This window comes from Seriola dumerili, unplaced genomic scaffold, assembly GCF_002260705.1.
Source record: "Seriola dumerili isolate Sdu_G_001 unplaced genomic scaffold, Sdu_1.0 BDQW01000458.1, whole genome shotgun sequence".
Lineage (NCBI taxonomy): Eukaryota > Metazoa > Chordata > Actinopteri > Carangiformes > Carangidae > Seriola > Seriola dumerili.
This window is the reverse complement of record NW_019174713.1, coordinates 375,697-389,316: the sequence shown is the minus strand read 5'-3', so window position 1 is coordinate 389,316 and position 13,620 is coordinate 375,697. Positions and strand designations below refer to the sequence as shown.

Genomic DNA, 13,620 nt, shown 5'->3' with positions numbered 1-13,620 from the left:
CACCATCAAGGAGAGACAGTGGGAAAATGTGCGCCCTTTTTCATTCCCTCAAGACTACAAAGACACAAAAACACAAAGTTCTGGTAAGAGATCAGAGGCGGTGGCACGCAGCCAGGAAGAGGTTCTGACGTCAGGCTTTTTTCCCGCCTCAAGTGTGGAGGTATAAACACTTTTGCCTTTAGATGTCGGACGCCACATTGTACAGACTACCTTGTTGTAGGCATACTAATCACTTCCTGCCTAACAAACTCTGTGGACGTGCCATTTGTTCCATGTTTACTCTCCCACAGTTAAATCAACACTGACGATCCCTCTGAGTGAAGCCTGACGGTGACTCCCTTCAGCTCCAGTGGAACCGTCTCCTCCTTTGTTCGACTTTTAATTTTGACCTCTTTACACTTTCCTCCCCACTCCCCCCCCCTCCCTCCCACTCCCCCCGTCACTCCATCAACCTCCGCGACACGGACACATGCGGCTCTGGCTCGGCCAGCGGTGGCATTGACCTCTCATCTTCATATTGACCCGCTGTTTCCCATGACCTCTGACCTCTCGGGGTCAAGCCTCCAGCCGTCTGGACCTCTTCCTCCTTGACCTGGCCCCTATCTCCACCCTTTGGACGGTCCAGATGGATGTCTCTCTGCTCAGGATGTCTACAGGATTATGTTGTTGTCTCAACACGAATCTCCAGGTCTGAGCAGCTGCTCTGGCGACCAAATTATTTTTGTGATTATAATTAACTTTTATCCATCAAGCCCTGAATTTGGAGGCTTTACTCTGTTGCAGAGCATTTCTCTGAATATGAATCATCCTGTGTCTCTTATTACCGTTTTCCTTTTTTTCTTTTTTTTTTTTTTTACTGAGCAGCACATTACAGATGCCAGGGCAACTTTCACTGCCTGTATCTCGTCCTCTCGCTGTCTGTCGCTCTCTGAACTTGCTGTCCTCATTCCATAGCCTGGTTTTCATACATAGTGTCCTGATAGTGTGCTGGGGAGAATCTGGGTCAGCGTGGGGAGCCCGAGATAGCACAGACACGAGGCTGACTCGCTAAACAAATACGTCACACGTCGCCGTGCAAAGAGAAAACAGAGAAAACAATACTTGGTTGCTTGAATTATTTTATTTTTTTTTGTATGTCAGTGGGATCAGTGATGAGGCAGAGCAGCACCAGGCGGACTTTAAATAGGACGCCACGTAGATCCACATAATATTGTTTTTATCTTGTGTTGCAGGAAATTTTTCACATGAGCACATTTCATTATCAGAATTGATTGCCTCGCCATTTCTAGTGACATGTCCATTAATTTTGGATTAAATGTTACATCACTGAAGTCTAGACAGTCACCTAAAACGCACATGGCTGCAAACCGAACTACCAACACTGCTACTTTTGGCAGTTTGAGCAAGTTTGTGATCGAAATGATATTTAAATTAAAATTGCATTTTAACAATCTTAAAATATTTTGTTGCCTTTCCTGTATCCTGCTTTTCAGCCTGTTGTGTTTACAAAGCGTTGCTCCTTGGAGCCAAGTGGACTTAGGTCTGAGCAGCATTTCTAATCCCCGCTGTACTGAGACCTGTAAGGACGGGGGGGGGGTGAGAGGGAAGGGAGGGGAGAGAAAGAGCCGTGAGGGGAGGAGGGAGGGAGAGCCACAAGAACAAGAGAGGAAGTGAGTGTTCATTACAAAGTGTGCCTCTCGGTTGTGGGCATGCCCAGTAGAGTTTGCCTTGCAGCCTGAAATCCAGCCTCTAAATTTGAACAGGAGGGAGACAAGGTGACTGAGCAGACTTTTGTTGCTGCTGCTGCTGCTCTCTCTCTCTCTCTCTCTCTCTCTCTCTCTCTCTCTCTCTCTCTCTCCCAATGTTCTTTTTCTCCTCCTCTCCCAGTAGTGAGTGTTTTTTTTTTTGCTATGGAAGAGCAGGAGGAGGTGCAGCTTTCAGCTAGTGCTAAATACAAGGGGAAGTAAAAGAAAATAAGAAGAAGAAGAAGAAGAAGAAGAAGAAGAAGAAGAGGAGGAGGAGGATGAGAGAAAAGACTTCACCCCCCCATCTCCCTCTTCCTCTCCCTCATTCCCTCCTCTGCCAACGACTTTTACCTCAGAAATAGCGGAGGGAGCAACTTCAAAAGGCAGACAGGAGGCAGCTGGAGTGTGAAATCTGAGAAGAAAAGCAAGATGAGAGGCTAACCGGCGCTGTGCTTGCTATGCTGTCCAGGTCAGTGCCCAGGAAAGACCAAACAACTGCTCACTCTTTCTCTTTTACTTGTTTGTTCCTGCTTCCAAACTCCTGTTTAGTTGCTATACATCGTGCATGTACGTCTGCTTGTTTACCCGATGGAATAATATAGTGTGTATACTGGTGCGGGATTGTGTAAGAAGCCTGAGTGACACAGTGAATGACACGCCGTGCATCATCTCCTCTCAGCACCATCCGACTGTTGTCACCCACCGCGGAGAGAAAGTAGTGAAACTCCAGCTGCCCCCCCCCCACCCCCTCTGTCAGCTCTGCGTATGGAAAGTGTTTAGCTGCTTTGGCTCGGACGCTCACATGCATGCGTGTGTGTGTGTGTGTGTGTGTGTGTGTGTATGTGTGTGTGTTTGTGTTGAGGGAGGACGAGCTCCATGGACGCGGGACACGTGGTTACGATAGGGGAGAAATCATGGAGATGTACTGTAGGCTGGTTGTTCGCCCTCACTCACGTGCGTGTGTGTGTGTGTGTGTCTCTCTGTGTGTCTGTGTCTCTGTGTGTGTGTGTGTGTGTGTGTGTGTGTGTGTGTGTGTGTGTGTGTGTTGGCGGTGGTGCGAAGATTAAATTTCAAGTTTTGTGAGGGGAGTTTTGGAAGCATTAGTCACAGAACTTCTCTCGAGTATCTGTGGAGAGAACTGCAGATTGAAGGTTCGTGACGTGACGAGTCGCAGGAGAGAGGATGTTCCCTCCTTTGGTTTCATGTGCATTTTCTTTATGTTTCATCCTGAAGTTTATTCTTTCAAATTCAAGTTGCCTTGGTCGAAAATTAAACCCACAAAATCTAATAATATTAAAGCTTTTTATCAGAGTGGATTTACAATAATAATAATAATAATAATGTGTAATGTTTTTTTTGAGTCAACAAAAGCAGTTTGGTTATTATTGATTAATCCTGTCAGTCAGCTCACCTGTCTGAGGCTGTCCCCCCGCCCCCCCACCTGCCTGAAGGCCTGTCCCATTAGCTATCCCAGCATGCCTTGCCACTGACAAGTAAGTGTCAGCAGTGGCCCCCCAGGAGACTCGTTGTTGACAGGTTTATTATTCCTGGACTGTGGAAGTGGGGCACACCACAGACATTATAGCACTATAGGGGAGAGGAGAGCAGATCTAGTCACCTATAATAAAACAATAATGACAATAATAATATTAATAATAATGTTTACTGTAATTGTTTTTTTCTGATAAATCATTTTTTGTAAAAATGTCCATTATAATTTCCTAAATCCTAAAATGAGACATTCAAATGACTGTTTTATTTTATATAACCAACAGTGCAACAAAATAAATCCAGTTAACTCTGATATCTGACAAAGAGCAGCAACAGATTCTGGATGTTTCGTACTACCTCGTACACACAATACGAGCCGACCGTATGACCTCTCAATATGTTTGAACGTTGAAATATTTAAAAAATGGTATTAAAATGTCGACTGGCTGGTAATATGTAAACAATTTCACTTGCTGAACTCGTGGAGATAAAAATGATGAATGTTTTTTCTCAGGGTTACATTCCTGCCTCCTCCTCTTCTTCTTTCAGTGATAAGCCGCACTCCAACATGTTTACAGTAGTGATGGCTGTTGTCGTCATCTCTGGCATACCAGACATACTGTAGCTGACCCTCTCTGCCTGATCGTCATGCTCGTCATGGTTACGGTGGGCGTCTCCCACACTCTCCCACTTTCCTACACTTGATGCACGGAGCTGTCTCCACTGTAGTTAACACTTTAAGGATGGATTGGAGTTCTTGTTTTACCTCCCGTTCTACTGTTCAGGCCTCAGTGAGGAGAAAAAGCTTTGTTTGAAATGTGATGTTGGTGAGAATAAGGAAGTCTGTTTAATCATTTATGGTTCCTCATGTGATGATTGATTTACCAGGAACACTTAAAGAAAACGTCCTTTGTTTCTGATAACTTGATGAAACCAGAGATCCTTTTTTGTTGCGTATTTTTTTTTGTCTGGCAAATTTCTTTGTTGGAAATTTAAAGTAATTTATAAGAAGTTGATGTTCTTCAGTATTTTTAATCTATTTTTGACGTCTCTTTCTAACACGTTTATGTTAGCAGGGCACTTGCATTCGCATCACTGTCAATATTAAAATGGGATTTAAGTGTAAAGGTTCATTTTTTTAACCCTGGAAATAAGATTCTGCATCTTCTACCTTTGTTCAAGCTGCAAATAAAAACCATTAGATGCACCTCGACTTAAGGATCCTTTTTTTTTTTTTAGTTTGTTTTTGTTTGTTTAGTTTTCCTGTTGGGCTGCACAGTTTGGTAAAATGTTCAAAGCATTGTTGGCCAACAAATCATATTTTCAAGACGTAAAGGAAACACCAACAAAAATCACATCATCATCATTTTTACATTTTTGTTTCAGTGAAAAAGAAAAAGAAAAAACTGAAATTGTAAAATATGATTTTTTTCTGTGTGTGTGTGTGTGTGTGTGTGTGTGTGTGTGTGTGTTTGTTTTACTGTACTTGTAGGGTCTGTGGTGATTCCCAAAATGCAGGACCTCACGAGTTTAAAGGTCGGTTTGAGAGTTAAGACTTTAGACTTTAAAGTTTAGAGTTAGAATCAGGTTTAGGTTGAGTTTAGGCTTTTAGTTGTGATGGTTTAGGTAAGGAAGCAGGGGGAACAAAGATAGCTTGTTTTTTAATAAGAATTATTTTTCCACATATTAGTTTTGCCTCATTTGAATTAAAGGCTCATTGGGGACATTTTTCTGACCTCGATGTTTAAGATTAAACACATTAAAATGTAGAGAATCAGTCCTTGTGTTGTCGGACGCCTCGTAGCTTCTCAGCTGCAGGATCGTGGCTCCATATGTGGAGACTCTTATATCACAACCGTCAGGAGCTCATCAGTCTAACTGTCGGGACGACTCCCTTCTTCCTGGGAGACCGCGTTTCCATGCGTTCCTCCCCGGAGTCCCACCCCCGACGGCCCATCTGAGGCTCCGTGATCCATCACACAGCAGGCAGCCATGTTTCCTGAAAGGGCTGTGAACTTGTTACCTCCCTCAGCCCGGCCGACTGAATGTCAAACCCATTTCTCTTTTCTCGTGTCCCCCTTTTCCCAGGATTGCTGCTGTATTGAAATAATTGGGCGGCATTCAGTGCGACCAGGTTGTCAGTGCACCTTTTGAATAGAGATATCAAGTCTGGTGCCACGATTTCCCTCTGACCTCCCTTTCACGGCTCCTTCCTCCGCCCTCTGCCCACCTCCCTCCGAGGTCGCGGTGGGTCATCATCGTGACTCCAGCCTCCCAGTACAATGACACAACATCCATGGTACATTATCTACAGTGTGTCAGCTGGTCCGGAGCTCCGTCTATAGGCTATTCTTCCCTGCCCCATTGTCTCCGGGATCTCTGGATCAAGCCTGTTCAACATGGCACACATTCAAAATGGCAACCTCAAGGGGCTTTTATTCCTCCACCAGAATTCAATCACTTCTCTCTCTCGTCTTTCTGCCTCTCTGCTGAGTTATTCAGAGTTTAATGAGGGAGGGAAATAAAGGGAAGCTTATGGTTTGCCGGATGATGGAGAGGCTGCCATTTTGTTTCTGTTGGAGGAGCCACACAGCAAGTGTTCATGTGAAATGAGTTTTTTTTTTTTTCTTCTTCTTCTTCTTCTCTTCTCTCTCTTTAGCAGAGAAGAAGGTGATTGAGATGTCTGAGAAAGAGCCAACGAGTCTGGAGAAGCTGGGATCATTAAAGTGTCGGAGGAGCCGCAGCTCTTCAAATAATCTTCTGCATTTTAGATACAGTCCAGGTCGCAGTGGGAGGGGGGGGGGTTTATATATGGAGGTATAATCTGCTGTGAGGTATTATGATTATCAAGCATTAATGCACTGATTTCACCATAGGCATCAAATAGTGTTGCGCCTGTGTACCTCCAGTGCCGTGCATCATTTTAATGACTACAGAGGATTATCCCCTTACATAACTGGAGTGTGGGCGGTTTTGGAGACAGCTCCTGACAGTGTGGGAGGGCAGGAGACCGGACTGGAGGAAGTGCCGGGCTGACGCTGGATGACGGGGCCGTTGTTGCGAGGTTCGGCGCGGGTCACAGTCGCGAGTCCGTGCGATGCATCAGCCGTCAGCTGAGTGTGTGTTCGTGTTTGACCGTCTCGCCCGGGCGTCATCGGTGATGCAAGGTTTCCTCTGTCCGACATTGGAAACGGTGGAAGAGTTCAGCCGGCTGCGTCTGTGTCACATGTACGCACACAGACCTGGTGTCAGTGAGGTCAGAGCTGGCGCTTCTCTCTGCAGATATTCCTTACTTTTCCTCCAAGCGGTCGTATCAGCGAGCTGCTGTGGATGTGCAATAACAACATATCTGCAGTGCACAGGGCCTTTTTTTAGTTCCTCCTTAAAGGGATTTTGACAGGGGGGGGAGGGGTGCAGGTCTTTTGGGGGACACAGATTACTACATCTACATCAGTCTCCAGGATATGTTTCTGTACAGCAGTTAAGATTAGATGAATTGTGCCTGTGCAGCAGAAACTAGCAGATAAAAAAAAAACAAAGAAATAAATGCTTTAAAAGAGATCTTAGAATCAATATGTGCAGGACTGGCACCAGTCTCTCTGGGGCCCAGGGCAGAAACTGCCTCCCCCGTCCGCACCATATATTTGTTAGGCCATCCTACATAAGTCTGAGCTTATTGTGCATCATGAAATTACACTTCCCCTGTGTTTTATTTCAAGTGTTGATCCATCAGAAGATATATTTAAACCATCTCAGTGTAGTTTTACATCTCCTCTCTCAGGCTTCTCTCTGGAGCTCTAGTAACAACAGGTCGGTGAGCCAATCAGAAGAGAGGAGGCTCTGAGCCTCTCTTCTGATTGGCTGACTGTTTTCTGAGTGATCCAATAAAAATAAAGCAGATTTCAGGTAAAAACACTCAGAGAAACCAAATCCTGCAAGGTTTGGATGGTGGGTCCAGGTGGGCGGGGCTTGGTGACTGCTTTGTTGTGACATCACAAAGTTCCAGAAGTCCTGACGGCTGGTTTTAAGGCTCAGTTTCTGAATACAGGCTGTGTGCATTTCTCTGTGGACTGAGGCTTTGATACTTTCACAGTATTAATATAGAAGCTAGACCTGATCTATAATCACACTACACATGGACACAGACCTTTACACTGGAGGAGCTTTAATGAAGGATCTGTCAGTTATTGCTGTTATTGTAAATGACATAAAGAAATATTTATTCCAAACTTAATCTTTGATTGTTGCTCATTTATTTGGTCCTAAATATTTGATGTTGTAGATGAAACTTTCAGGGCATCATCAATATAAAGTATTCATGTCAAATTCATGGAGCCCACTAAGAAATGTTTTATCTAAATCTTTCGCTCACAGTGGTAATTTGCGGCCTCAAATTTCAAACCATGGCCTGACCTCGCTGTAGTCACAGGCCGAGTAAACTGTAATTTGTTCTCTGATTCAATCCCTCAAATATTTATAAATGAGCTCTTAGCTTTGCTGCTGTCTTATGTACAATATTTATCCAATGTTCTTTTTGTGCGTCTGTTGCAGTGACATTCTCCTGAACTGACATCCATAAGAATCATATAATCACGGTTTCATTTATGCTGAAAAATAACATGATCGAGTTCGACAGCCAAAATCTGAAGTACATGTACGGTACACTGCCTGTTTCAGTCTAAATCAAACTGTGTTAAAGCCAAATGGTTTATAGCAACAAATGAAGTGGACAAATGAAATAAGACTTCAATAAATTAAAGTAAGGAAATTAATTAAGTCATTTAACAACTCAGTTTGGTCATCTGAGATCCTAAATCATTAAATTAAAAGGAAATAATGAAGTAATTGAGGGTATAAATTATAAAATTATGGAAAGAAGTATGTTGAGTGTTGTAGGGTGGGGGTGCTGGGGGTGTTGGGGATGGGTGGGTGGGGTTTTTTAAACCTCTACATCTCTGTCCGTCTCTCTCTGGCGTCCCTCCACCAGCTTCATACCCCTCTGTTCTCCCGCGACACGGCTGAGAGGTGCAGGTTGACAGCGTCGCAGGCCTCCTCATTACACCGTGTCTGAGCCAGCAGAGATTTATAGAGATGATAAAAGCAGTCTGGAGGGCAATAATGACCACCGGCTCTGATGCAGTGGGAGGGAGGGAGGGAGGGAGGGGAGAGAGAGGCAGGGCTCTGTCTGTCTGGCTCACTCGCTCGGCCTCTGATCGCTCACTGTGCTGCCTAAATGACTTTGCCTCGTGTGAAATGAAACAGCAGAAAAAAAAGTTACGACTGTTGAATATATTCATGTATTCAAATCTATATTTATATATATTCACGTATCTTTTTATACCTTTGATTCCAAACTTCTCTCTGTCTTGCGGCATCGTATGTGACCTGCAGGCGGTCTTCAACATAAACCACCAAACTTAATCCAGATTTCCATAAATATAACTAATGTTTCTTTTCCTAAAAGTCCCCGTCCTCATGACTTCACCGACTTAGCGCTACTTACTATGAAATCATGCATTTATTTCACACATATATGTAGCCCCTGCCCCCTTAGTTGATTTCATATGTCCCCAAATAGTTATCTATCTGTCTTACATTCTTAAGTGTCATTTAAAAGTGCTATAGGGATTATTTTCATCACAGATCATTACACACCTAGAGAGTTTAAAAAGCCTCGACTGTCGTCTAAAGTTTGAAAAGTTCATCGTACCCTGTGGATTCTCCTGACCAGACCTCACTTGGTATCTGCAGGTTGAGAACTTCATCCCGTCGCCCTCAGGGAGAAGCAGCAAACACCAGAGATTCAATCCAACTCTCCAAAATGGAGCCAGTCAGCTCGTGCATGCTGCACAAGAAACGATACCACCAGTTACTTGCCCGACCTAATGTTTACTAGTCCGAGTCCGACATCAGACACTGGAGGAAGGTGACTGTAGTGTTCTACAATATTATATTAAAACCCAGAAGTCGAGAAGTCTGGACTTGGTAAATGCAAGTTTGTGCAAGGAGACAAAACTAGTGGAGCTGAGTCCAGTGATCACGACGACTACCACAGAAGAAGAGGAGCATGCAAACGAACTTCCTCCAGCAGAACATCCACAACGAGACTCTGAGGTGGTCGCAGAGCTGGAGGACGGAGACGTCCCGACCGCGAGCACCTCGGATGTGGATGCCGATGAACCGAGCGCAAGAAGGACAGTGAAACCCGTCGCACGCCTCAGCGATGACGACCCGGGACAACCCGGAGCCAGACCTGGCTACGACCCGGAGACCAAAGACAACAACACCAGCAACCTTCATTTAAGAAGCTTTCAATCGGTAACAGCCTATTACATGGTTGTCTATGAGTCATGGCATTTTTCCTGCAATGTGATTGGCTGTGGCTTTTCTCGATGTAAATTGTTTGAAAGTTTTATTGCTGCAGAAAAATGCTGTGGTGTGTGTGTGTGTGTGTGTGTGTGTGTGTGTGTGTGCGTGCATGCTCTGTGCCTAGTTCATTAAATATCGACGCAGTGGCTGAATTGTGTAACTAGTCTTTCCAGTTCACTAACTGAGCCGACCATGAGGGACAGTCTGTGCTGCACCGCTGAGCAACATTAGGACTCAGTGAGGAGTCAGACTTTTATTCTTGCCTCCACTGTTTTCGGCATCGACCGGCCGTGCAACAGGAGTTTGTTTTAATTTACATTTCCCGGCTTTTCAGTTTGTGTAAGTGTGTGTGTGTGGGCTGAGTGTAATTTAAAGGTGCTATAGGAAGTAATTTTTTTGTGGCGTTAACGGTTAAGGAAAGGTATTTAAAAAGGTACTTTAAGGTAATTTATAGTCACACAGGAAGGTTAAAGGAAAATAACTAGATTCATTTGTGTGAATTATAATTTCTTTATTTTATGTGAAAGGACGATTGAACCATTTTGTTTGTTTACTGTTAAATTTATTTGATCTTTTCTATATACCAATATTTCCCTCTTTAGTTAATAAATCCGAGGTCACTACTGAGGGCACATATAGCTGTGTTGTTACTTCTCTTAAATACTGAGATATAATTAAGCCTTAGAAATAAGAGAGGAAATAATTAGTTTCACATAGGGCTTGGAGAGAGTGCAGAAAATATCATCATAGTAATTTCTTATATAGACTGATATCAATATTGATATTTGCGTGTCATGCAATTAACGGGGAAGGGAACGTTTCAGTTCAACATGTTTGTTTGCCATTAAAACTGAATGTAAAGGTAACCTGTTTGTTTACAAGGAAACTCCACAGGAAGCCTTTTAATTTGAAGTTCAAGGGGAACATTCAGTTCAGGACTGAATCCTAAATAAATCTAATAAAGGTTTATTATGTTTCGATGAATAACTGGACATTCTCTGCAGCCAACATGGTATACAGTTTATGCCCAAACAAGGCAACAGCAACAATGCTTGGCTATACTCACTGTGCTATTGCTATTGGCAGCTGAAGTCAGTATTTTAGTTCTGTGTACTCCATCCGACAAAGCTGCATACTTACTGTGGCTTCATATTCTTCCAGCTTGGCAGCAGGATGAGTGATGTTTGAATATAGATGAGTAACTTGGGGAAAGCAGCAGAAAACAGCTTTTCATATGGTCTCTGAAGAATCGGGTCTAGAACTGTCAAAATCACGTGATATCTGCACATGTACGTCAGAGCAACACAAAGAGACAAATTCCTGCTCTCAGCCAGTGAGAAAGGTAAACCAAGCGCTCCAAAATGAGCCATCTTGCTTCGGCTCGGTCGCTCCTGCCTCCGTCTCTTTGCTCCCAGTTTCCATTTTCTGGTCAGTTGTTATGGTAATAGGGGTCAGGAGATGAGGGGGTTCTCACGTTCAATGTAAAACTTAGCCCTTTGTGTCGCCGTGGCTCAAGCTGCCGCGACAGAGGCCAGAGGTGAAATTGAATTCAGCTGAAATTCCCCAGTGAGTCTGGCCTTGGGGCTGGACGCTGCTACACTGGACGAGAGCGGCTTTGGTTGCAGGGTGCGAACCGCTGCTCTCTGTTCAGAGTTCAGAGTTCCTGGGTGTTCGAAGATGTTGGTTTGGTAAATCTGAGGATGACAAAAAGGCTGAGGGGAACTGAGCCAGCTTGTCTTTAAGGTTTGTTAAAAAAGGCCGCCAAGACTTTGAGATTTGAAGTAACCTGTTCTACATATTTTGCACCATGAACGGTGTCTTTAATTTAAGCCGTACAGCGACAAAAACACAATAATATTGCCAGAAACAAGCTGAGATATTAGATGATTCTGCAAGTTAACGCATTTTTCTTTCTTTACTATCTGGACATGTCAACTGCATCAGGCAAAGATGGTCATTATGGCCAATATTGGTTAAAGCTCCATATTTTCTTCCTCTTCTGTGTTTCATTTGAAGTGTTGATCCATAAGAAGATATATTTGTGGTTTTAAGAACCAAAAACCATCTCAGTGTAGTTTTACATCTCCTCTCTCAGGCTTCTCTCTAGTAACTCTGAGCCTCTCTTCTGATTGGCTGACTGTTTTCTGAGTGATCCAATAAAAATATAACAGATTTCAGGTAAAAACACTCAGAGAAACCAAATCCTGCAAGGTTTGGATGGTGGGTCCAGGTGGGCGGGGCTTGGTGACTGCTTTGTTGTGACATCACAAAGTTCCAGAAGTCCTGACGGCTGGTTTTAAGGCTCAGTTTCTGAATACAGGCTGTGTGCATTTCTCTGTGGACTGAGGCTTTGATACTTTCACAGTATTAATATAGAAGCTAGAGCTGATCTATAATCACACTACACATGGACACAGACCTTTACACTGGAGGAGCTTTAAGTTGAGGCAACTAAAACACTTAGTTAAGGATTGTGGTTACAGCTAAACAAGAGTAAGAGTCTGCAGCAGTCTTTTTTTGAGGCAGTACTCCATCAAACTCATTATGAAACATCCTCTGGGGAACATGAATGTCTGTACAAAATTTTGTGCCAATCCATCTCGTAGACTACGAAACATTTTACTAGGTGATCGGAAATGTTGCCCTGCTGGTGTCACTACAGGAAAAGTTACAGGATCAGCAAAGTCATTACGGTTCATCCTCTGGGGAACATTAATGTCTGTACAAAACTCGACGCCAATCCATCCCATAGTTGTTCAGACAGAAAATTTGATCCAGGAAGTGAATGTATGTGTTAAAGTAGAACTCAGTATACGTCCATTCAGCATCCCAACCTTCATTTTCCAATGTGATTTACCAAGGTTTGCATCGTTTCCCAGGAGAACAGCCAATGGTTTATAATACTTGCAGTGACAAAAATCTGTTAAAAAACAGTATGACATGGTTCCTGACTTTGACCTTATTGTGAATACAATTTTTTATTTATTTTTATGTTGAATACTATTTTCAACCTCAGTTTTGCTTGAGAGCTGCCTGTCACACAGTGTAGCGTGGTGTATTGTGAATAACTCTGCCATTGAATTCGGAGAGACGACACTTTCCTATTTCTCGACAAACACAACCCACATGCTAACGTGTAGGTGAGCTATAGCCTGTATTTTTTAACCTTCATTTTATCACTGAAGCTCACACTGAAACTTCTTTGACTCTCTGTACCAGGAAAAATAACATCTCACTGTGCTCTGCGTTTAACTCAACAAAAAAAAAAGGAAAACTTCTCAATGTTTTCTTCTTTTTTTTTTTTTCCTTCTGCGCACTTACTGACCTTTTACTGCTTTATGCATTTGCTAGCAGAAATTTCCAAAAGTTCAGAAAAGAGTTGACACAGTGGGTAGCCAAGCTGCTGATTAAGAGATACAGCTCGTCGGTTTACACGCTTGCAATTTAGAGCTTGAAAGGTCTCGTCAGTTCGGCGTTAGACCTCTAATGTTACCCTCCAGCTCCGTCCAGCACGACTTAGTAAACACGATTATAACACTTTCACATCCTGCAGTCGAAGGCAATTGGCATGAGTTACGTCATAATTATGCATCTCTATCCACACACTTTGTTATTCTTTTCACCGATGCCTGAAAAAGACAAATTATATATGAAATCTCAAGCCGAGTAATTGTGAAGCAGTGATCAGATACTGAAGGTTGCGGGTAGATAATTTAGAGGTAATTTTGGGAATGACCTTGTTAAGCTAACGGTGGATTTTTTTTTATTTTTTTTATGAATAGCCTCGATTCTGTGTGCATAACCTTGAGTAGCAGTGAGAGTATTTTCTCTTCAGCTGTGAATTCGACTATGCCATCTTCTGTCAAAAAACGTACATGTGTGTCCTTGAGGCCTCCTACAAGTGTGAGTCAGAGCTGGATTTGTCACTTTTAGGAAACGATGTTAGCAGCACAAACATTCGCTCAATAAAACACCTTGTTTTTCCGAAATGTAGAGCGATACAGGAACGTGGGTT

The 13,620-nt window shown here is 43.2% G+C and overlaps 1 long non-coding RNA gene across 1 annotated transcript in view; it reads left to right on the top strand.

Annotated features, from left to right (window-relative positions):
- Positions 1-1,924: 1,924 nt before the first annotated feature.
- LOC111234793 overlaps positions 1,925-13,620 on the top strand; it is a 104,745-nt gene continuing 93,049 nt past the window's right edge. The window contains exon 1 of the long non-coding RNA XR_002665656.1: positions 1,925-2,214. This is a non-coding gene — a long non-coding RNA (uncharacterized LOC111234793). The remainder of the gene's footprint in view (positions 2,215-13,620) is intronic.